Source organism: Carcharhinus amblyrhynchos, chromosome 3 (assembly GCF_965287045.1).
Source record: "Carcharhinus amblyrhynchos chromosome 3, sCarAmb.v2.hapA, whole genome shotgun sequence".
Classification (NCBI taxonomy): Eukaryota; Metazoa; Chordata; class Chondrichthyes; order Carcharhiniformes; family Carcharhinidae; genus Carcharhinus; species Carcharhinus amblyrhynchos.
The window spans coordinates 27,855,166-27,881,451 of NC_137326.1; the positions used below are offsets into that span (position 1 = coordinate 27,855,166).

Consider the following 26,286-nt stretch of genomic DNA (forward strand, 5'->3'; position numbering starts at 1 on the left):
GTCCTAATCGTAATACTTCCATCCTCTCTCCTGGTTCCTCATTATCTCCAGACAACTCACACATCATGGTAACCTTCAATTAAGCCCCTAACAACGACCCAAAGTAAAATCAGTCAAACTCACCTAATAGCTACTAACTATAAGGAAATTACAGATGACAAATCTGGTTTATTTTGATGGATGAGTGTTATTGATGGTCATCATTCTTGTGTTTCTGAAACTTAACAGCTTTGAGAAAATGACTACCTCTGATTGTCCGACTCATGGATGGGTCTAGGAAAGCACATTAGGAAAATCAGTCAATCTTAGATGGAATAGACAGCTAAAAACAGGGTTACTATTAGATTCTTGTCATATTCATGAGGGGGGCTCTTATTGAAACTTACAAGACACTGCGAGGCCTGGGTAGAGTGGGTGTGGACAGGATGTTTCCACTAGTAGGAAAAACTAGAACCAGAGGACACAACTTTAGGCTAAAGGGCTAATCCTTTAAAGCAGAGATGAGGATGAATTTCTTCAGCCAGAGAGTGGTGAATCTGCGAAACTCTTTGCCGCAGAAGGCTGTGGAGGCCAGGTCACTGAGTGTCTTTAAGACAGAGATAGAAAGGTTATTAAATAACAAGGGGATCAGGGGTTATGGGGAAAAGGCAGGAGTATGGGGATGAGAAAAATATCAGCCATGATTGCATGGCAGAGCAGACTCAATGGGCTGAGTGGCCTAATTCTGCTCCTATGTCTTATGGTCTTATGGTCTATCCCTCATCTAAAGATGTCACAAAGAAGGGAATTAGATCATAGGAAATTTAGCTTCATGGAGTGAACAGGGCTCAGCTGTGAATGAACAGTATGATTGTCAGCTTTGGCTCATTGCTAACCATTTTGCCTTTGAAACAAAAACTGATGAGTTTTAGCTTTATTACAAACACTTGAATGCATAATGTAGGCTTTTGTGAAAGACCGAGAGGTTGCTGCATTGTTGGAGATGTTGGAGGTGATCTTACCAAGAAAATTCTAATTGCCAAACAGGCATGAAAATGGTAGAAATTTTTTTTGGATGACTTAAAAATTGTATCTTACTTAATAACTCTGGCAAAAACAAAGATGCCAAACCAGTTTCTTGCCAGCAGGGAGAGTGGGCAGGGCCTAACTCAACCAAAAGCTGGTTGATCACAGCAGAGGCGCAATTGCACGTGCTCAGACCTCTGTGTTCTGTGACAGACTGTTTTTTCAATATCCATTGCTTGAAGAGTAGTACATCTCTCTCACTAAATATTGGGAAACATAGAAAATAGGACCAGGAGTAGGCCATTCGGCCCTTCGAGCCTGCTCCACCATTCATTACAATCATAACTGATCATCTAGCTCAGTAGCCTGATCTCACCCTCCCCCATATTCTTTGATCCCCTTCACCCCAAGCTCTGCGTCTAGCCCCTTCTTGAAAACATACAATGTTTTGGTCTCAACTACTTTTTGTGGTAGCAAATTCCACAGGCTTACCACTCTCCAGGTGAAAAGATTTCTCCTAATCTCGGTCCTAAAAGATTTACCCCACATCCATAGACTGTGATCCCTTGTTCTGGACACCCCCACCATCATGAACATCCATCCTGTATCTACATTGTCTAAGTCTGTTTGAATTTTATAGGTCTCTATGAGATTCTCCCTCATTCTTCTAAACTCCAGCGAATATAATCCTAATCGATTCAACCTCTTCTCATATGTCAATCCCACCAGCTCAAGAATCACTCTGGTAAACCTTTTGTCTACTCCTTCTCATAGAATCATATAATCCTACAGTGCAGAAGGAGACCATTCAGCCCATCAAGTCTACACCAACCACAATCCCACCCTGGCCCGATCCCTATAATCCCACGCATTTACCCTAGCTAGTCTCTCTGTCACTGAGGAGCAATTTAGCATGGTCAATCCACCTAACCCGCACATTCTTGGACTGTGGGAGGAAACTGGAGCACCCAGAAAAAACCCACGCAGACATGGGGAGAATGTGCAAACTCCACACAGACAGTGACCCAAACCGGGCATCAAACCTGGGTCTCTGGCGCCATGACGCAGCAGTGCTAATCACTGTGCCACTTGGCTGCCCCAGCCATTCCTTCTGTAGCTATATCATCCTTCCTCAGATAAGGATATCAAAACTGCACACAATATTCCAGATATGGCCTAACCAAGGCCCTGTAGAATTACAGCAAGACACCCCTGCTCCTATATTTAAATCCCTGCGCTATGAAGGCCTTCTTTACGGCCAGCTGCACCTGCTTGCTTACCTTCAGCAAATGGTGCATGAGGATACGTGGGTCATGTTGCAGATCCCCCTCTCTTAATTTATATCTATTCAAATGATAATCTGTCTTCCTATTTTTGCTACCAAGTGGATAACCTCACATTTATCCACATTATGTTGCATCTGCCATGCATTTGCCCACTCACTCAGCTTGTCCAAATCACACTGAAGCATCTCAGCAGCCCCCTCACAGCTCACCCTCCAACCCAACTTTGTGTCATCTGTAAATTTGGGAACATTTAGTTCCCTCATCTAAATTATTAATACATATTGTGAATAGCTGGTATCCTAGCACCAATCCCTGTGGTACCCTGGTAGTCACTGCCTGCCATTTGGAAAATTTCCCATTTATTCCAACTCTTTGTTTCCTGTCTGCCAACCAGTTTTCTATCCATCGCAATACGTTACCACCAATCCCACGTGCTTTAATTTTACACGCTAATCTCTTACGTGGGACTTTGTCGAAAGTCTTGTAAAAATTGAAGCCTCTGCCTTTGGTCCCCTTCACAAACCCTGCTCACACATCACTGACTTCATTTCTCTCTGGCAGCTATCTAACTATGAACCAGACTGTTCACAACCGCTATGTCATGTTTTCAACCACATATCTGCGCTATCGGTTAATTTCCCCTTCATAAGATCCTCAACTTTGTCCCGTCTCAGCTCATCTGCTGGTCAAACCCTCTTCCGTGCATTTATTTTCTCCAGATCTAGTTATTCCAATGCACACTTGACCTGCCTCCCACAACCTACACTTTGTAAACTTGAAATCATCCAATACTCTTCTGTGTGTGGTCCTAACTCATACCAAGTCACATTGACCTGTCATCCTTGTACTTACTACATAGGCTCTCAATTAAACAATCCCTTGATTTCAAAATTCTCATCTTTCTTTTCAAAATTCAAAATTCCTCCATGAACATGTCCATCCCAATATTTGTAATATCCTCCAATCCCAAAAACCTGTAACATCTGCGTTCCTCCAATTTTGGCCTCTCGAACATTCCTGATTTTGTTAAATCCTCCATTGACTTCTGTGCCTTCAGTGCCTCAGGCCGTAAGAACTGGAATTTTCTCTCTCAATCTCTCTGTCTAAAGTTCTCTTTTTCATCCTTTATGATGCTTCATAAAATCTATCTGTTGTCACCAAGTCTTAGACACCTGCTTTAAAACTCCTTCTTTGACTCAGTGTCACATTTTATGTGATAACACAGGCCGTTTTACCACCTGAAAAGTTTATAAGTTGAAGTTGCTACAGTTGTTGAAAATGGAAGCCCCCACCCTGTGTGCCCCACTCTGCCCTGTGTGCTCCACCCTGCCCTGTCTGCCCTGCTCTGTCTGTCCCACCCTGCCCTGCCTGCCCTGCCCTGCGCTGCAAGTGGATGCAAAAGCTCCCTGGGTATTAGTTAAATAATAATTCTCCTAGTGACCTGGTGAACATTTATCCCGCAACCAACCTCACTAAAACAGACTCTCTGGTTATTTATCTGAGAGCTGTTTGTTGAATCTTGCACACAGTGTGGTAGTGATATTTCCTTGCATTAGAGTGGTTACTCTTCAAAAGCATTTTATTGGCTGAAAAGTACTCTGGAATTGTTTGTGTTCATGAAAGGTGCTATATAAGTGCATGTTCATTCTTTCTAAGTCACAATTCACCCAATATAGAGCTGAAATGAACAAAAACTAATAAAACTTGGCTTCTATTTTAAAATCAGTGAAAAATCACACCAGTTGAGAACATCATCTGCTTCAGACTGAATTTCCATTGAGTAAATTTTGCGGCAGTTTGTAGAAAAACCACCACAACAGATACATATCTGGCATCTACATTCAATTAATAATTTCTTAACAAATATTATCTTTGCTTTGCTTTTCTTGCTTATATTGTAACAGAAGGGAAATTACATTAAAACAAAATTAACACATTGTACGGAGTGCTGTACATTATCAAAACCTACACATAAAATTTCTCATGTCTGAACACATTTATAAAATATATATTGCGTTTTCAGCAGAGATAAAAATGGATTACTGCTGTATAAATAAATAATGTCTGAAATCAAATTCTAGCTACAAATTTAATATTCAAATATATTTAGCCAGATTCAGTGATTATTTCTGTTTTCCTCATTATGACCATATTTATTTATGAACAATTTAAATATTTCTCCTGTTTTATATGACTTATAGGGCAACTGCGCATTACAAAATATGAAATGGCTAATTTTTAATGTCACCCTCATCCTGAGAAGCAATTGTCACCTGAGGACTGCTTCAGTCATTATCATAGAATCCCTGCAGTGCAGATGGAGGCCCTTTGGTCCATCGAGTCTGCACCGACACAGCACCCCTACCCAGTCCCATACATCTCACCCAGGCCCCTGCCCACACAATCCCCAAAACCCCTAATCCACTTTACCCACACAACTTGGGACACTAAGTGGCAATCTGGCATGGCCAATCCATCTAATCTGCACATCTTTGGCCTGTGGGAGGAAATTGGAGCGCCCAGAGGAAATCCGCACAGACACAGGGAGAATGTTCAAACTCCACAGAGACAATCAATCAAGGCCAGAATTGAAACCAGGTCCCTGGCCCTGTGAGGCAGCAGTGATAACCATTGTGCCCTTATGTCATGTGAATATAAAAACTTTGACTTTCTTTAGTAGACTGTTATGATAGACAGTGACAAACTGCACAGCTCCAGCAGAACTCACAACATAATAATTCAAGTATGGTCGCACAATCAGATCTAACAGGCGAGGTGAAGTGAGTTATGAGCTGAAACACATTCAGATGAGCCATTCACAAAAATCCAAGCAGATCTTGGTCTTATTGATATGTTTTTGAAAAGCATTCTGGAGCAAAATAAGTTGTGACTTTTTGATAACAAGCCATTAGCACAAAGCACATAACCATTTCTGTTTCAATTGCTTATTTTCAAAAACCTTCACAGTTTGCTGGCTATTTGTATTGCTATAGCTGTTTGATTCAATTCGTAACCCACTCACCTTTAGGTCAAAAGGTCATAAGTTCAAATCACACAACTGTTTGAGTTCTGAGTCTGAGACCATGTACCAACCGACTCAAGAATAGCTTCTTCCTTGCTGCTGTCAGACTTTTGAATGGACCTTCCTTGCATTAAGTTGATCTTTCTCTACATCCTCGTTATGTTCTGCTTCCTCTTGTTTCCTTCTCTAACAGTATGCTTTGTACAGTGCGCAAGAAACAATACTTTTCACTAATACTATTGTCACTAATACGTGACAATAATAAATCAAATCAAATCAAATCTTCCAGATGTGATGTAAAATGATTGTCACACATTCTAAGTGATTTGTAAAAGATTGAACTGCATAATCTGAAAAAAATACAAGAGAGTTTCTCAGGTGCTTTGTCTCAACCAACACCCTCAAAAACAGGTTAATTGATCATTCATCATTGTGTTTGTGGGTTTTGTAGTACACAGATTGACTGCCACATTTCCCTGCACCACAATAGGCATTGCACTTCAATGGCAATTCAGTGGAAATGAAGTACTTCAGGATGTCCTGGGGGAGATATTAAAGCAAACCTTTTATTTTCCCCTCTGTACATTGACTGCTGACCAGATTGATTTCATGTAACCTTCTGGCCAGTCATATGTTTTATGCACAAGCTTGCCTTTTGGTAAACTTCCAAAACATAACAAGTATTAACTGCTGTTTAAAAATGCAAACTTTTATTTCCCCACAATATTACATTCAGCGTAACCTTATCAAATCCCTTTAATTGTATTACAGCCTAAGCATATTTTAATGTAACTATTATGTACATATAAAATTATACTCGAGTAATTGGCGTGTATATGATACCCCAGCAGATGGTTTGCTAACAATTAGCATATCTCTACTTCTTCAAAAGCCAGGTCTTGATCAGTTATTTGCCAATAAGAAGAACAGATTCTGAGAATTTTAAAACCATTTAAAATGAAACATCTCATTATCCCAAAGTACTTACTCAACTGAATGCCAACAATATTGATCCACTGAGAAGAATTAACGCTTAAAACCGGCCGTTTGAATGAGATGACTCTTCTGGTAAAGCTGCAATGTTGCCATTATGTTAATCTACTTGGTGGAACCCACTTTATTACAATAATACAAAAATAACTATATTTCTGTGGTGTTATAAAAAAAACACTTCTGTCATCTGCATAATTGAAAAGGTGCCAATCCTTGAATGTAGAGAAGCTGAAAGAATTTTATGTTTTCCCTGGTACAGTCACAACCCATTGTCCTACTGGCACTAAAAATAATTGACTCCACATCATTTAATGGGTGGTTTTAAGCTTTGTTCAAAAGAAAGTGCAGTCATTGTCGCAGCCATTGTCTGCTTGAGTGTTTACAATCAATAGGAACAGTGAAAAGGTGGCAACATCTTTAATCCATTGTGGAGTCCTCAGTAGAGTTGATTTGTCCTCTGGCAAATGTCAGGGGCTTTATAAAGAATAATTTTTGTTAAGTTCAGCAAATGAAGCACTAGATTTTGGGATAAGAAAGAAAGATGGGCATCAATACTGGAGCAGGTTCGTTTGAGTGTTGTTAAAATGCAGTTTGAAAGACTGATGTGTTGTAGAAACCCTGCCACAAGCTGATAGAGCTGGCTTTCGGGCTTTAGGTTCAATAAGTCATTCTGATTGTAGATAGCCTTCCACCATGAATGCTTTGATTTCTCTGACAGCCATTATTGTCTAATGTTGGATGTTCACCAGTAGAAATACTGCCAAATTAACAGAGTGGTCGGGATTTTGTCAATAGCAAGCCATTCCTGATGTAGCAACTAGAATTGTACGCCACTTCACCTTTCCCTTTTTGCCTTTTCTCTAAATAAAATTCTAAGTGCCAACGGTATGCATGCAGAACACATTCGATCTAACGGCTGGGGATGCTTTCAATGGCAAGACCTGCCATCAGCTGCCAGTACTGCATTTACGGGCAGCCTATTATAGAGTCTCCTGGTCAAAGAGGGAGGCTCTGCATCACGGTCACAACTTTCCAGCCTAATCCTGTTGCCATTAACATGAGACTGGACAGCACAAAGAGATTTTTTTCAAATTCACTTGTAAATATTTCACATTACATTGGTTTCATATTGTTTACATGTGAAACAGCATCATTTGTTAAGCAACTTGCTTAGTCAGAGAGCTTAATATACTGGCATGCCTCATGTCTAGCTACGGAACCCTGTAATCGATGGTTGCAGGGGCATTCAGAACATTTCCTTTGTTTCTTCCGCAATAGTGTTGTGTTTTTTTGTTCACTCTTTGTTGAGTGTTCATATTAGTGTCCAGTGTTGTACTCACCACTCTGCAGGACATGGCACAGCCTCAGCTGGCTCTCTCTTCAATGTATTATGAAGGCTATTGTCCAGTCACACTCTCAGCAGGAGTGATTGAAATCTTGTAGGTGAAAGTCCTTCAAGTCCAGCCAACATCCTGAGATGGACAGGTTTGGTACAGCCCACTGGCCCTGCATTTTCTTTTCTCGTCTGTTCCTCCCCACCACCACACTCAGGAAACCAGACCCTACCCACTTCATCCCTTCACATTCTCAACCCAACCCTCTGTCCTCCCCTGGATCTCGCTTTCATTCCTCCACCCTCAACAACCATTCTCACGATTGACTCACCTCCATGCAAGCTGCCACTCTCCTGCTCTGCTCCCTTGGGCCAGAGAATTAAACAAGAGAAGCCCATTGACCTTGCACTCAACTGCACAAAGCTTACAGGTGCATGCCACCCTTAGATGGTCATGAAAACACGTGCCACAAAGTTTCTCATGTGCCACTCTCTTTATTTTGAAGGAAGGACTTTATTGTAAACTGTTTCATTTGAATGAGAATTTATGGTATAGAAATGTATTACAAGTACAAACCTGTCACAGGCCGGTGTAATTCTCGACATGATGCAAACACACTGTTGCCTTTATTTCTGCATCTTAGCCCACTGTTGGGAAATCAAAATTTTGCATCCTACCTAATTAAGCATGCTACCTTTCCCACTCTTGTGGGCTCCTTAAAATTTCTCCCACTAATACTGAAAAGAACTGAAATTAAATAGAAGCAATGGAGTATAGTCCTAATTTTGCAATTGTGGGGTTGTGATGACTCATGACACAATTAGAAGGACGGGCATGCCAAATCTTGCAATGTCTCCTTAATTTGACTAAACTATCAGCACTTAAAAAACAAATCAAATTAAAGGCCTTGGCTAAAGAAATTAAAATGTGGCAAGGCAGTTGGCAACTGACCATAAAAAAAAAGAAAGTTGCACCGTGAAAGGAAAGAAGCTAATTGTTCACAATAGTACAGCGGAGACACATGGGCAGAATTCCTTGATGCAGTTGATTTTGAAGTGCAAGTGTAGTCGCTGCCCTAAAAGAGAGGCGCTCCTTTTGCAGCTGAAAGCCACCCTCCAGTCAAAGCACAGCTGCCAGCTTCATGGAGGGAAATTCCTGACAGAGTCAATTAAAGTCATTCAAGTTCATTGTACATGACTGCAAATAAAGGTTATTTGCTGGTCTCAGCGGTTCCTGACGTCAGCATCTCTTACCTGCGGGACACATTATCCTTTCCTGGAGAGAACCTTTGAAGCACTGCAGATGACTGTTGCCTTTTGCGCTCACTTTCATTGCATCAGAGCAAGAGTACACTTAAATCAAGGTAGGAGTTACAGCCTTGGAAAGGTGGCCCTTTGCTTTTCCAGGCTTTTTTCAGTGGCATCAAGGGATGTGGTTGCAAAGCATTTAATTTCCCTTTTGCCTAAATTTTCACCCATTAGTAATTTACCTTCAAATAATGCAAACACCTTGGAATCCCAGTCAATAAACGCATTGTTTCTTGTGATGTGCAAAAAGACAAAAATTGGATTTATATTAGAGGAATATTTGTTAAAAACAAATTAATGAAATATGCAAAACAGCAACAGTTTACGCAGGATTCTTTTATAATGACTTCAGTACTGAGATGTTGGAAACATCTATGTGATTCGAATTATTATAAAACTATCCTTCAAGTATTCTATTGCAGAGTTACCATTGCTGCTATCAATAAATATCATTACGGTATTAAGGAATACTCTGCTTAAAAGTGCAATTGTATGGGTGAGATTTTATATTGAGTACTTGTCTAATGAGGTGGATGTGTCATTAGAACAGAGTTGAGAAGGAATTTCTTCTCCCAGATCCCAAAGTGAATCTTTGGAATTTTCTGCCCATTGAAGCCGTGGAGGCTACCTTGTTAAATGTGTTTAAGTCACAGGTAAATAGATTTCTGACTAATAAGGGAATTAAGAGTTATGGGGAGCAGGCAGGTAAGTAGAACTGAACCACTGTCAGATCAGCCATGAACTTATTGAATGGCGGGGCAGGCTCGAGGGGCTAGATGGCCTACTCCTGCTCCTATTTCTTACGTTATTATGCTCTTATGAAGAGGAAGGAGCTTTCCCAGGCTTCTGGCCATCATTCATCCCTCAACCAACATTTATTTCTTTGCTTTTGGTGAGGTGCACTGAGCACAGATTGGTTGGTGTATTTAACTGTGAAATAACAACGACAACAACTTAAAGGTAATGAATTGATTGGGAAGCACATTGGGGAAGCCTCAGGATGTGAATTATGCTAGATAAACATACGTTCTTATTTTCCTGGACAACGACCATTGACAGATGTGCTGATGATTCCACAATGACAAACCAATTGAACATTAAGTTAATGCAAACTTTCTCTGCCTACATGATGCCTAAAAAAATACCATTTACAACGGTTTGAATTCCAGGCAATGTCTGTTCATGTCTAGCTGATACCACCTTTCTACAGAAAAAATGTTGAAGGTGTTCCCCCTTTAGGAGATAGCATTTAACACTTGCTTGATATGTGTGTACAAAATGCATTAGCATTAAGCTGTTTTAACAATTTGACTTTGAGAGAAAGACGTGTCCCTGATCTGGTAATTATTGTCATGCAGATCACCGTGCAGCACATGGCACATCTCTGCGGCATCTTGCGCTGCAGCAAAGACAACAAATTGAGGTTACCTCCAGCGTTAGTTTGATAGGCTGATTGGCCATGCTAAATTGACCCTAGCGTCAGGGGGATTAGCAAGGTAGTTATGTGGGGTTTCGGGGGATAGGGCCTGGGTGGGATTGTGGTCAATGCAGATTCGACGGGCCGAATGGCTTCCTTCTATACTGTATGGATTCTATGATATGTATTTAAACTGGTCTATAAATACTGGTCTCAGGGTTGAAGTGTGCGACCAAAATGTTTCAAAGTTTCCTCACACCCGCGTTTCTTGGCCTCTCATGAAATCCCCTTGCTGATCTCAATTGTGCAGCATGTTGAGAAAAAGAATATCCATTCTTACCTTCTTGCATGGTCTTCAGCGCAAGGGGATTTGAATACAGGATTAAAGATATCTTGCTGCAATTGAGTAGGCATTGGTCAGACCACACCTGCAGTATCACTTTGGCCTTCTTATATAAGGAATTGAGACATTGATAGGCTGCAGAGCTGGGCCGAAAAATAGCAAATGGAGTTTAACCCTGATAAGTGCGAGGTGATTCATTTTGGTACGACAAATTTGAATGCAGATTACAGGGTCATCGGCAGGGTTCTGAGGAATGTGGAGGAACAGAGAGATCTTGGGGTTTATATCCACAGATCTCTGAGGGTTGCCACTCAAGTGGATAGAGCCGTGAAGAAGGCCGATAGTGTGTTAGCAGTTATTAACAGGGGTTTGAGTTTAAGAGCCATGGGGTTATGCTGCAACTGTATAGGATCTTGGTGAGACCACATTTGGAATATTGTGTGCAGTTCTGGTCACCTCACTATAAAAAGGATATGGAAGCAGTGGAGACAGTGCAGAGGAGATTTACCAGGATGCTGCCTGGTTTAGAGAGTAGATTTTATGACGAAAGGTTGAGGCAGCTAGGGTTTTTCTCTTTGGAGTGGCGGAGGATGAGAGGCAACTTGATAGAGGTTTACAAGATGCTGAGGGGGATAGATAGAGTGGACGTTCAGAGATTATTTCCTCGGGTGGATGTAGCTGTTACTAGGGAACATAACTATAAGGTTTATGGTGGGAGATGGTGGGAGGGATGTCTAAGGTAGGTTCTTTACTCAGAGAATGATTGGGGTGTGGAATGGACTGCCTGCTGTGATAGGTGGATTTGGACACTTTAGGAACTTTCAAGAGGTTATTGGATAGGCACGTGGAGCTCACAGAACGATAGGGAGTGAGATAACTTGATCTTGGTTCCAGACAAAGCTCGGCACAACATTAAGGACTGAAAGACCTGTACTGTGCTGTACTGTTCTATGTTCTGTGAAGGATATACTTGCATGGAAAGAGTGCAATGGAGATTCACTAGACTAATCTCATGGATTACAAGACTGTTTTATGAGAAGAGATTGAGGAAACTGGGCCTGTATTCTGTTGATGTCAAAGATGAGACTTGATCTCATTGAAGCTTACAAAATCCTTACAGAACATTTTGTGGTTGATGGAGATAGGATATTTTCCCATGGCTGGAACAGGGGGACACAGTCTTAGAATAAGGGGAAGGCCATTTAAGACATTATTTTCCTGGACAATGATCACTGAAATGAGGATGAACTTCTTTTCACTCAGGGAATGATGAACTTTGGAATTCTCTACACCAGAGGGCTGTGAAAGCAGAATCATTGAGCATGTTTAAGACAGAGGTGAATAGGTTTCTAGATACTAATGACATCAGCAGGTCAAGTCCAGGGCTTTCCATGTTCCAGCTTTTATGGTTGAGGTTCAAGAAGTGGGAGGAGTCTCAAACAAAGATGGAATTTCAGCATGGAACCTTTGAGCTGGTCATTTGTGAAATGAACTGAAGCCACACTGTTCTAACTAAACAAGTTTTGCCATTCTTTTCACAACTGTTTTTTTTTATTCATTGGTGGAACATGGCATCGCTGGCTGGTCAGCATTTATTGCCTATCCCCAGTTGCCCTTGAGAAGGTGGTGGTGAGCTGCCTTCTTGAAAGCCCTGCAGTCCATATTCTGTGGGTTGACCCATAATGCCATCAGGGAGGGAATTCTAGGATTTTGACCCAGCGACTGAGATGGAATGGTGATGTACTTCCAAGTCCGGATGGTGACTGGCTTGGAGGGGAACTTGCAGGTGCTGGTGTTCCCATTTATCAGCTGCCCTTGTCCTTTTAGGTGGAAGTGGTCATTCATTTGGAAAGTGCTATCGAAGGACCTTTGGTGAAATGCATCTTGTAGATAGTACACACTGCTGCTAATAAGCGCTGGTGGTGGAAGGGTTGAATGTTTGTAGATGTGGTGTCAATCAAGCGGGTTATTTTGTCCTGGATGGTGTCAAGCTTCTTGAGTGTTGTTGGAGCTGCACATATCCAGGCAAGTGGGGAGTATTTCATCACGTTCCTGACTTGTGCCTTGTAGGTGGTGGATAGGCGCTGGGGAGTCAATAGGTGAGTTACTCGTGCAGTATTCCTAGCCTCTGACCTGCGCTTGTAGCCACTGTGTTTATGTAATGATTCCAGTTGTGTTTCTGGTCAATGGCAACGCCAAAGATGTTGACAGTGGGGGATTCAGTGATGGTTACACCATTGAATGTTAAGGGGCAGTGGTTAGAGTGCCCCTTATTGATGATGGTCATTGCCTGGCATTTGCGTGGCACGAATGTTATTTGCCATTTGTCAGCCCAAGCCTGGATATTGTCCAGATCTTGTTGCATTTGAACATGGGCTGTTTCAGTATCTGAGGAGTCACAAATTGTGCTGAACATTGTGCAATCATTGGTGAACATCCCCACTTCTGATCTTATGATGGAGGGAAGGTCATTGATGAAGATTGCTGGGCCTACGACACTATCCTGAGGGACTGCTGCAGAGATGTCCTGGAGCTGAGATGCTTGACCCTCCACAACAACAACCATCTTCCTCTGTATCAGGTATGACTCCAACCAGCAGAGAGTTTGTCCCCTGATATCAATTGATTCCAGTTTCGCTAGGGCTCCTCGTTGCCACGTTCAGTCGAATGTGGCCTTAATGCCAAGGGCTGTCACTCTCACTTCACTTCTCGAATTCAGCTCTTTTGTCCATGTTTGAACCAAGACTGTAATGAGGTCAGGAGCTGAGTGAACCTGGAAAAACCCAAACTGGGCGTCACTGAGCAGGTTTTTGCTAAGCAGGTGCAGCTTGATAACATCAGTGATGATCCTTTCCATCGCTTTTCTGATGATTGAGAGTAGACTGATTGGGCGGTAATTGACGGATTGGATTTGCCCTGCTTTCTGTGTACAGGATATACCTGGGCAATTTTCAACATTGTTGGGTAGATGCCGCTATTGTAACTGTACTGGAAGAGCTTAGCTAGGGGAGTGGCAAGTTCTGGAGCACAAGTCTTCAGTAATATGCTGGAATGTTATCAGGGCTCATTGCCTTTGCAGTATCCAGTGCCTTCAGCTGTTTCTTGATATGGAGTGAATCGAATTGGCTGGAGACTGGCATCTGAGATGCTGGAGAGCATTGTAGAAGGCCAAAATGGATCATCCACTTGGCACTTCTGGCTGAAGATTGCTACGAATGCTTCAGCCTTGTCTTTTGCACTGATGTGCTGGGCTTCTCCATCATTGAGGATGGGGATATTTGTGGAGCCTCCTCCTCTGGTCAGTTGTTTAATTGTCCATTACCATTCTCAACTGGATGTGGCCGGGCTGCAGAGCTTAGATCTGATCCGTTGGTTATGGTTAGTTCTGTTTATCACTTGCTGTTTTTGCCTTTCGGCATGCAAGTTGTCTTGTTTTGTAGCTTCACCAGGTTGACACCTCATTTTTAGATATGCCTAGTGCTGCTCCTGGCATGCCCTCCTGCACTCTCCATTGAACCAGGGTTGATCCTCTGGCTTGATGGTAATGGTTGAGTGGGGGATATGCCAGGTCATGAGGTTGCAGATTGTGCTGGAGTATGGTTCCGCTACTGTCAATGGCACCTCATGGATGAACAGTCTTGAGTTGCTAGATCAGTTCAAAGTCTATCCCATTTAAATGGTGATAGTGCCACATAACACGATGGAGGTAATTCTCAATGTGTAGGCAGGACTTCGTCTCCACAAGGACTATGCGGTGGTCACTTTTACCAATACTGTCATGGACAGATACATCTGCAGATTGATAAGGATGAGGTCAAGTATGTTATTTCCTCTTAATGGTTCCTTCACCACCTGCTGCAGACCCAGTCTTTAGCATCCGACCAGCTTGATCTGTAGTCCTGCTGCCGAGCCACTCTTGGTGATGGATATTGAAATCCCCCATCCAGAGTAAATTTTGCACTTTTGCCACCCTCAACACTTCCTCCGAGTGCTGTTCACCATGGAGGAATACTGATTTATCTAGCCGAAGGAGAACAGTATGTGGTAACCAGTAAGAGGTTTCCTTGCCCTTGTGTAACGTGAAGCCATGAGACTTCATGGGGTCTGAAGTCAATGTTAAGGACTCCCAGGGCAACTCCCTCCTGACTGTATAGCACTGTGCTGCCACCTCTACTGGGTCTGTCCTGCCGATGGGGCAGGACATATCCAGGAATGGTAATGATGGTTGCTGGGGTGTTATCTGTAAGATATAATTCCATTAGAATGACTATGTCAGGCTGTTGCTTGACAAGTCTGTGAGGCAGCTCTCCCAATTTTTGCACCAGCCCCCAGATGTTAGTATGAAGGACTTTGCAGCGTTGACGGGACTGTTTGTTCTGCCCTTGTCTTTTATGGTGCATAGGTCGATGCCAGGTGGTACGTTCTTTGTTGAGACTTTGTAGCAATTGTTACACTGAATGGCTTGTTAGGCCATTTCATAGGGCAGTTTGAGAGTCAACCACATTGCTGTGGCTCTGGAGTCACATGTAGGCCAGACCAGGTAAGGATGGCAGGTTTCCTTCCCTAAAGGGGATTAATGAACCAGATGGATTTTTCTGACAATCAACAATGCTTTCATGGTCATCGGTAGACTCTTAATTCCAATTTTTTTTTATTGAATTCAAATTCCACCATCTGCCATGGCAGGATTTGAACCCAGGTCCCCTGAACATTATTTGGGTTTCAGTCAGTAGGCCATTGCCTCCCCGTTGTAATGCCACATCTGTGCAGTTGTCTCTGTGCCAGAAATTGCTATGAAGTTGTATTATTCGAATGACAAATTAACATTTCTCACTGTCGCTTATAAGTAAAAGAAAATGCAACAACGTCCAGGCTGAAAGAGGTAAGCTGTCAATTATAATCACTAAAAATTCCTGATAATTTTGCAACATGCTGCCTTTGGCATTGCCAAAACCAGCAAGAAATCCCTTCTCATTGTGAAGCTGACTGTTGAATTTAAAGATAATCCTAACATCGCTAAACTTATGATATTATTATGAATTGTTCCTGCCATACTCTTTCAGACCTGGCAATTAATGCCATAGAGATGCCTGTTACGAGATGCTTTGTGGTTTTGTCATGACAATGAAGCTTGAAGGTCCATGTTGAAATGTGCCTTTAAGGGATTACAGCACGCCATCACTTTCAGGGAAGTGTGTAATGTGATCCAGCCTCAGTTTCACTTCAGCCTGAAGCAGAGACCAGCACACACAGCCCTACAACTCTGATACTCACAAGCTTTCCGTTCATGTATTCATATTTATGAGTGCTTAGAATTAATAAATGAACCCACAATGTGTTTGCAAAATGCTTTATGAGTCATTGGTGCCTTGGTGTGCAGCAGTAGTTCCTTCTAAATAACATTGTGTGCAACCTGGCAGCAACATTCAGTACAATGATGACGCGGTGAACAGTCTTAGATCATGCTATCTGGCAAGAGACAAATCTCGATGTTCTGGTCAGACTGCAATGAAGTCGCAGCCTCGGAAAGTGTTGAAACTTCAGCCTTGTGACTGCACAGGAAAGCTTTGAGGATATTGAAGAGATAGTGCTCAAATAAAAAGTTGACAAGCAGATGGGTCTTTTGTGGTGAGTAGGATAGCACATCAAGAGATCCAGTAGTGGATTGACACATTCGGGAAATGAGAGTGACCAGGGTCTGGGCCGGATCAATAGCAGCTGAATGAGAGTCAAACAAAAAAACAGAAGTAAAAAAAAAATCAAACCAGAGAGGGTTTTGATGAGAATGGGTGGAGATTCTGAGAAGGGTGCAATAGCGGCTACGGTGACACTCACTGCAGGTTCCAAAGGAAAAAGAAGGCTAAAGTGTCCACAAAATTCCAGAGTTTAAATTAGGATGCAGCTGACCTAACATCTGAATTCAGAATTTTCTCATCCCATCCGCCGTGGGAATTGTAGCAGGTGGGAACGGACCATGTAAAGGTCCATTGACCCTGGGTGACATTTTCTGGCTTTAGGGTGAGTGCGGCCAGAAAATCCCGCCCAGAATATTTAAACAGCATACAGAGCTACGGTTTCTTGATCCAGCTGTATCTGGACCAAAAAGAAGCCATAAAAATCCATCTAGCAATTGGAAATGAAGGCCTATACAGATTGAATTTGTCAGGATTAACAGCAGAAGAGCAAAAGGAATCCAGAATATATAGACAACACTGGAAGTCTGGATCAGTACCTGGTTAAAACTCTATAGTCACTGACTAGAGTTCATGTCATTTCAGCAACAGCCTGCAGAATACATTGACCACTTCATCATCAGATGCGGAGAAAAGGACTGTGATATTTCAAATACAGAGCAAGTAGGTAGAATTGTTGGGTTGGTGATCACATTCACTCTCATGAAAGAATTTCTGAAAGATCTGCCTGGCAAGCCCAAAATTGAAAATCTACTCAAGAATGGATGGAAGTATGAAGTGCTCCTCGCAGGTTTGATGTAGCTCATGGGCCCTAAGTAGAACCCCAGTTCAGATGCGATCACAAGAACACCCAAACCCAGCAAGACAAATGGATGGTGTAGGTCTCTACAAGCACCAAGAAATTGCCCAGCTTGCCAGTAATTCTGCAAGGCATGTCTTCCAAGGTCGTAGACAGTGGCAGTGCATTAGAGCAAAGGCTGATGCAGCTATAAAGAGCTCTGCTCTGAGGCAAACAGACTGCAATAAGAATGGCCATCTGGTATCCTGTCTGAAACATATGCACAACGTGATTGACAATCCACAAAATGACGATGATGTGCACACTGATGTGAAGAGCAGTGAACACATGTTTCACGTCGCCAATCTCATGGCAAGTGTAGATCCTGTCACATCATCCAAATTGTTTGCCAAGATTCAAATGATCTCTCCTAAGAAGGTTAACAACTTGAAAGGTAACAGCTCATTATCGCCCAAGATTAACAGAGGGGCAAGGTCAGCATTACAAGATCTTGATGCAGCAGTGGCTTAACTCTACATTTTAGAGCTTCATAGATTCACCGGCCCTAAACACTCATGTAATGGTAACTAAACATGAATGTGAATTGTAAGTAGTTATACTTTGATGAAAGGGGGAAAAGGAAAGGGGATGTTGTAATATGCATTTAAGTCTGATAGCAGGATGCCATCACTTTAAGGGTTGTGTGTCATGTGATTCAGCCTCAGTTTCACTTTGGCCTAGAACAGAACAAGCAAACACAGTTCTGAATATCTGATGTCCTCAAGCTTCCTGTATATTTGTTGGTATGTGCCTAGAATTAATGAATTAACCCACATCAGGTTTGCACAATCCCTTATGAGCAATTGTGCCTTTATACCATTATAACATATACAACAATCCATAGCGATGATAATTAAAGCTATACAGTATTACTTTTGAAGGTGTTGCATTACCCTGAGGGGTTTTCTTTAATAGTTTTTATCTGTTTTTGCTGCATTCTTGTACTAATCTTATTGTGGATGGTCTTGCCATCCACTCTCCTATTTATATTAGCATTAGCAATTCCTATTCCCTAAGAAAACTGTGTAGCAACTTATCTAATGGATGTTTGACTGTTAGCGGTGAAGTGGCGTATTAGAATGCATCATGGGATCACCCAGGCTTGGTCAAATTGCGGATGTAAATTTTTAAAAAAATTTCAGCAAAAAACTAGAATAGATGTGGAAGGAAGTATGACTTTTTGGCCAGGCCAGGATACTGATGACTCCCCTATGGGTCAGTCCATCATAAGCTAAAGGAATGTGACCTTTGGGTCACAATAAATTGAGTTGATGAATGAGCTGTGAGTTGCACTGTAATAAATGAATTCCTTGACTTCAAAATCAAGGGTAGATATGCAGATGACTTGGCAAATCAGCAAAACATAAGAATGCATCAGCAGAATTCATGTTTTGGAATAAACTGTGAACATTGTTTCTGCTAAGGGTCAGACCATCCCATGATTGTTTTATAAATTCCTCTGTAAGAACGGATATACTAAATTCATGTTTGTGTGGTAAACACACTTGTAATTATGGACACAACAAATTAGATGTACAAGATTAAAAACGTTGTGAGTTAATGATTGGGTGTCCCAAAAAAAGAGCTCTGAACTACCTTTTTATAGAATTTTGAGAGAGCATGTCCCCTGTGTACATACTCGTACTCAATAAAACCATTGCTTATTTTTACCAACAGCTGACTCAGTGTTGGGTGTCTTTTAGATGCTCCACAACAAAGGGTGAGGCTCTTGGTTGTATGCTTCATAGGTCAAGAATGTTTTTGATTTGGTTATGATTTGATTTGATTTATTATTGTCACATGTATTAAACATACAGTGAGAAGTCTTGTTTCTTGCATGCTATACGAAGTATACCGTTCATAGAGAAGGAAACGAGAGAGTGTAGAATGTAGTCATAGCTAGGGTGTAGAGAAAGGTCAACTTAATGCAAGATAAGTCCATTCAAAAATCTGCCGGCAGCAGAGAAGAAGCTGTTCTTGAGTCAGTTGGTACATGACCTCAGACTTTTGTATCTTTTTCCCGATGGAAGAAGGTGGAAGAGAGAACGTCCAGGGTGCATAGGGTCCTCAATTATTCTGACTGCTTTGCCGGGGCAGCAGGAAATGTAGACAGAGTTAATGGATGGGAGGTTAGCTTGCATGATGGACTAGGCTACATTCACAACCCTTTTTAGTTTCTTGCAGTCTTGGGCAGAGCAGGAGCCATATAAGCTGCAATACAACCAGAAAGAGTGCTTTCTATGGTGCATTTGTAAAAGTTGCTGAGAGTTGTAGCTGACATGCCAAATTTCTTTAGACTTCTGAGAAAGTAGAGGCGTTGTGGGCTTTCTTAACTATAGTGTTGGCAGGGGGGAACCAGGGCAGGTTGTTTGTGATCTGGATACGTAAAAACTTGAAGTTCTAGATCCTTTCCACTTTGTCCCTGTTGATGTAGACAGGGGCATGTTCTCCTTCACGCTTCCTGAAGTCGATGACCATCTGCTTCATTTTGTTGACATTGAGGGAGAGATTATTGTTGCCGCATTAGTTCACCAGATTCTCTATCTCATTCCTGTACTCCCTGTCATCATTGTTTGAGGTCTGACCCAATATAAACGTCAGCAAACCTTTGGATGATTCACTTACCTATCCTATTGTTTATTTACTAACTTATCCAGGACTAATGCAGCAGTTCCAAAACTGAACTGAGTTATAATGCCCTCTTCCTTTGCTTGTTCTTTTTAACTTTTCTCTAATTTTTCTTTATACCTATTTCATTCTCTCTTGATCCACTCTATTTCCATATCTCTTACCGTATCTATATTTTATTTGACTCACCCATATGCTTCTACCATTTGAGCTGTCCACCCTCTACATAGTACGGACACTACCTTCATGACATCCTAGATGTTGCTGGAGTGTTAATGAACAGATATAAGTTTAGCGCGAGCTCAAAGTGAGTATAAAGTTCAGTTAATGTAATTTGTCCCCAAATCTGCCATTGGAACAATTTCTGGCCCATTGTCCCTTTCTATCAATTTTCAAGTCTTAAGACTTTAGGGCAAAGCCATCCTTGACATGTCCTTAACAAACAGAAGCACCAGTAATGCAGTGACAGTGTGTTAACATGCTCCATTAACACTAACATACTAATTAGTGTATGAACTAGCTGTAACACAGAGTGCAAACAAAATCATCATGACTTTGGTGATGGGATAAATCTGTGCAAGAGGAAATATCTCCCTGGAGGGAGAAACAATTATTTCATAAGCGGAGCTACTAATTAACCTACATTTAACTAGACATTATTAATCACTTATCCTATGCTTGGTGTCATTATTGGCTGCATAAAATTTCAAATCTGCTTTGGTTGAAAATTTCTTGTTTTTGTCCAAAGACAGGAATGCTGAAGAAATCCAAACTGTGTTACATCCGCAAGGATAAAAACAGTTGGAAATGAAGGAGAACTATGCATTTTTAGATCACACCTCATGATATATTCTATATGCTGGTCTGTGATTTAGAAGTGAAACACATCATTGTGATTTTTAAAAAGTAGAAAGGGTGGTTGTGATGATTAGAAAGTACTAAGACAATTTGTTAAATCTCTTTGGAGATACTTGTACAAAATGAGATATGTTCAAATTTTCTTCTAGCCATTAAGAAGTATAATTATCCAGAATTTAGGCCTAGAAATTGGCCTGTTGTTCAGGTTCCACTCAGATCCTAATAAGGTGGGCAAGAAGTGTGCACATGTTTCTGGCTGAAAGTGTGTCCTCTGCCATATTGGGTAAGGACAAAATGTATGTTGTTCTTTATCCAAGCCTGAAACACCTCCTTTTCAAATAAAGTACCCAATGTCTTTTTATAGCCCCATGCAAGATTGGTTTTCCCTGTGATCTTCCCAACCCCACATAAAAGAAATCAACAGATAATATCGCTATTGTTACCGCGACTTCTTTTCCAACCCCCCTTGGTGGTACTCTGTGCTGAGCTACAATCTTTCCTGCATCCAATTCTGAACCCAATCTTCTCTGCCCCAATCCCCAATCTCCCCCTATTTTAGGCTCTGCATCCCATGATTCACCCACTCCCAGTTTTCCAGCTTCTGGATCCCCGGCACACGGTCATGAAAGAAATGGAAAATACCTGGTGTGTTGACCTTCCCTATGTTGATGGGGTTGTGATACTGCCCATCAGTTCTGAGAGTGAGAAAGCATCCTATCTGGATGTATCGCAACTTGGATTGGGTCCTGCTGTATCCAAGACCACAAAAAATTATAAAGGGTTGAGAACGAATCCCAATCCATTACACAAACCAGCCTCCCATCCATTGACTCGGTCTACACTTCCCGCTGTTTTGGAAAAGCAGCTAGCATAATCAAGGACCTTACGCATCCCAGACATTCTCTCTTCCACCTTGTTCTGTCAGGAAAAGGGTACAAAAGTCTGAGACCATGTACCAACTGACTCAAAAACAACTTCTTCCCTGCTGCCTTCAGACATTTGAATGAACCTATCATATATTAAGCTGATCTTTCTCTACATCCTAGCTACGATGGCAACACTATATTCTGTACCCTCTCTTTCCTTCTCCCTTATGTAATCTATGAACAGTATGTTTGCCTGTATATAATGCAAGAAACAGTACTTTTCAGATGCTTGATGGTTATTCCCCTAGTTGCCACAGTCTGGCACTTGTTTAGGTCAATGTACCAAGCCAGGATGTCCTTCAGACTGTGGGTGGAAACCGGATCATCTGGAGGAAACCCACACAGACATGGGGAGAACATGCAAACTCCACACAGACAATGATCCAAGCCAGGAACCGAACCCAGCCCCTGGCACTGTGAGGCAGTAGTGCTACCCATTCTGCTACTGTGCCGCCCCAGTACTTTTCACTGTATACTAATATATGTGATAATAATAAATCAAGTCAAATCAAAAGGCTAGTCCCAGATGACTCTGACACCTTTCTCTAGGAAACATAAATGAAAATCCTGGCAGGCTTGGCAGCACGGATATCCAGGAGTGCCTTCTTAAATCAGTTTCATCACAGAGAACTTGGAAGTGGAGTCAGAAGGGAAATAATATCTGTGTCTGGGTGCCATGCTCTGTTGCTTATGGGTCTGCTGTAGATATTCTTGAAAAGTATGAGAACAAAGATGTGCAGTTGAGTTAGTAAAGGATTATGCCAATCATTACTCAAATGGTGAAGTAAATCACCACTTGTGAAAAATACCTCTTCCAATTACTGGAGGGTGCAGATCTTTTTGCAAGGACATAACAGCTCAGATCACCAGTTTGATATTCATCCTCTTCACATTTCCATAACAGAGGGTGACTAATGGCAGCAGGAGACTGATTACATGGTCCATGAACCAACTCAAGAACAGTATTTTTCCTACTGCTGTCTGACTTTTGAATGGACCTATCTCGCACTAAGTTGATCTTTCTCTGCACCCTAGCTATGACTATTACACTACATTCTGCACTCTCTCCGTTCCTTATCTGTGAATGGTATGCTTTATCTGTATTGTGCACAAGAGACAATACCTTTCACTGTAAATACATGTGACAATAAATCAAATCAAATCAAAATTACTCCATTGTGCAATTCCCAAGCACATATGCAGCATGCACACAATGAGAGCAATGCCACCTCATGAGATGTGAATGAGCAGGCTGTTGTTATGCTTAAAAAGCATTTGTGCCTGCACAGCTCTGGAGAATGCCTGCAGAAACTGTAGAGCAAGTGTTAAGATTCAGCATGACCTGTTGCATACTGCGCAACCTGCCCATTAGGTTGGCACATCTTTTGTTGTTAGTTATATAGTGACCAGCTGAGGAAGATGAGATACAACAAGGGAAGGAGGAGCCAATACATCTATTTTCTGGGTGGCTTGTCTATGATTGTCTCATTCAACTGGGATATTGGAGAACACAACTTCACCTTTCCTCTTTTGCTGACTATCAAAGTGTTCTGGTCACAATATTAAAGTAAAAGCCACCACAAAACAAACATTCCAAACCAAATTGGTAAACCAAACAATCCAATGTTCGAAAGATTGACAAAGGTTAACTGTTCACCCTTGTGCAGTCTTCCATCAGCCTTTACCTGTCTTCCTGCTCCTATGCTGTTCTACTCCAATGACTGCCACATAACTGACTTTCTCTCGGGGAGCCTGCAGATTGTCTCTCAGTAACTTCAAGCAGCTCTGGCCTAGAAACCAACTTTAGACTGCATGATCTCAGTGGCAGGAGAACCTCAAGCAGCTCTGGTTCCTCACAGCCTCAGAAACCTCAGCATGGGCGGCAGAAGTCTAGGTTGATGAGCAATAGCAAGTGGGGAACTCAGCTGCACACCCATGCTGCCTGCAGCATTCACCACAGCAAGGGAGCAACTTTTATAGCTTCACCTTGCACCTCTGATGAAGTACACGAGGAGCAGCAACAGCACCAACATCAACACCAGCTGCCTTCGTATCAGCTACATGTCGCATTCAGGTCAGAGATGGTGACACATAGATACAGCTTCAGGGAGACAATGTAAAGCAGAGAATCAGGCCTCTTGAATACAGGAGTTGGGACATCTTGTTGGAGTTGTACAAGACATTGGTAAGGCCACACTTGGAATACTGTGTAAAGTTCTGGTCACCCTATTATAGAAAGGATATTATTAAACTAGAAAGAGTGTAGAAGAGATTTACTAGCATGTTACCAGGACTTGATGGTTTGAGTTATAAGGAGAGGCTGGATAGACATGGACGTTTTTTTCTGGAGCTTAGAAGGCTGAGGGGTGATCTTATAGAGGTCTATAAAATAATGAGGGGCATATTCAGCGAGACAGTCAATATCTTTTCCCAAAAGTACAGGAATCTAAAACGAGAGGGCATAGGTTTAAGATGAGAGGGGAGAGATACAAGAGTCCAGAGGGATAATTTTTTTCACACAGAGGTGGTGAGTGCCTGGAACAATTTGCCAGAGGTAGTAGAGACGGTACAATTTTGTCTTTTAAAAAGTGTTTAGACAGTTACATGGGAATAGGGGGATATGGGCCAAATGTGGGCAATTGGGACTAGCTTAGGGGTTTAAACAAAAGCGTGGCATGGACAAGTGGGCCTAAGGGCATTGTTTCCATGCTGTAAACTTCTATGACTTAATGACTCTCCAGATGTGTGAACACCAATGCACGGCATTGTTCATATCCTCAACCTCCATGAATAAGACTTCTGTCCCATGGGCCAGGTGAGTACACATTGCCAGTGGCTGTCAATGTGGCTACTCCTGGAGAATACTCTCTTCCCCATCTCACCGAGGTCTCTGACTCTCCCCAATGTTGTGTGCTCCCTTCTCCTTCAAGAGAGAAAGTAGAGCAATAAGAGTGTTAGCAATAGTTCCTATGGGTAGCACAAAAGGACATGGATTTGATTTGATTTGATTTATTATTGTCACATGTATTAACATACAGTGAAAAGTATTGTTTCTCGCACACTATACAAACTAGGCATACGGTTCATAGAGAAGGAAATGAGAGAGTGCAGAATGCAGTGTTACATTCATAGCTAGGGTGTAGAGAAAGATCAAGGCAAAGTAAGTCCATTCAAAAGTCTGACAGCAGCAGGGAAGAAGCTGTTCTTGAGTCAGTTGGTACGCGACCTCAGACTTTTGTATCTTTTTCCCGAAGGGAGAAGGTGGAAGAGAGAATTTTGGGGGTGTGTGGGGTCCTTAATAATGCTGGCTGCTTTGCCGAGACAGCAGGAATTGTAGACAGAGTCAATGGATGGGAGGCTGGTTTGTGTGATGGATTGGGCTACATTCACAACCTTTTGTAATTCTTTGAAGTCTTAGGCAAGCAGGAGCCATACCAAGCTGTGATACAACCAGAAAGAATACCTTCTATGGTGCATCTGTAAAAGTTTGTGAGAGTCGTAACTGACATGCCAAATTTCCTTACACTTCGGAGAAAGTAGAGACGTTGGCGGGCTTTCTTAACTATGGTGTCAGCATGGGGGGACCAGAACAGGCTGTTGGCAATCTGGACACCAAAAAACTTAAAGACTTCATCCCCATAGATTTAGACAGGGACATGTTCCCCTTTACACTACCTGAAGTCAATGACAATCTCCTTCATTTTGTTGGCATTGAGGGAGAGATTATTGTTGCCACATCAGTTCACCAGATTCTCTATCTCATTCCTGTACTCTGTCTCGTCATTGTTTGAGATCTGTCCCACTATGGTGGTGTTGTCAGCAAATATGAAAATTGAATTAGAGGGGAATTTGGACACAGTCATAGGTGTATAAGGAGTATAGTAAGGGGCTCAGAACACAGTCTTGTGGAGCGCCAGTATTGAGGATGATCGTGGAGGAGGCGTTGTTGCCTATCCTTACTGATTGTGGTCTGTGAGTCAGGAAGTTCAGGATCCAGTTGCAGACGGAGGTGCCAAGGTCCAGGACACAGAGTTTGGAGATGAGTTTTGTGGGAATAATGGTGTTGAAGGCTGAGCTATAGACAAAAAATAGGAGTCTGACATTGGTGTCATAGGAGGATGACTGTGAGGCATGAGTTTGAGAGGGCAATAGACGAAGAATGAGTGTGTAGGATATTCATTTGGGGATGTGAGCTGCCCACAGAGAAAGGAATGAATACAGCTGCAAGGTGTGTCCATCTGAAAAGTGCAGTGCAGGAAGTGCTGGAAAAGTCAGTGTTGGATTTGGCATCTGAAAATATTATGGTACACACCTTTCCCACTCCCCTGAAGTCATGGATCCTTTTAGTGCATTGTCTCTAGGTCAGAGGGACTTCCTTGGCCTTTTCATTGCTTGGTTTGAGAAGCTGGCCTCTTTCTCTGGTTCTTGGGATAGATCACCTCTCTACACCCCATCAGATCCTGCTGCAGGATCTTCAGGTCAGAGTGGGGGACAAAGGGAGCAGCCTTCCCAGGTCTCCTCTCCATTCCAGTTGATCCATTGTAACCCTGAAGTCCCTTTAGAAATTTTTCCTTCAATAAATCGAGCACATCACTTCCATCACCTTCCCTGACTGGCCCGGGAACCTGGAGGTGGG

The 26,286-nt window shown here is 42.1% G+C and overlaps 1 protein-coding gene across 2 annotated transcripts in view; it reads left to right on the plus strand.

The window, feature by feature from the left end:
• cacna2d3a (calcium channel, voltage-dependent, alpha 2/delta subunit 3a) overlaps positions 1-26,286 on the plus strand; it is a 776,701-nt gene that overhangs the window by 440,822 nt on the left and 309,593 nt on the right. The window lies entirely within an intron of this gene.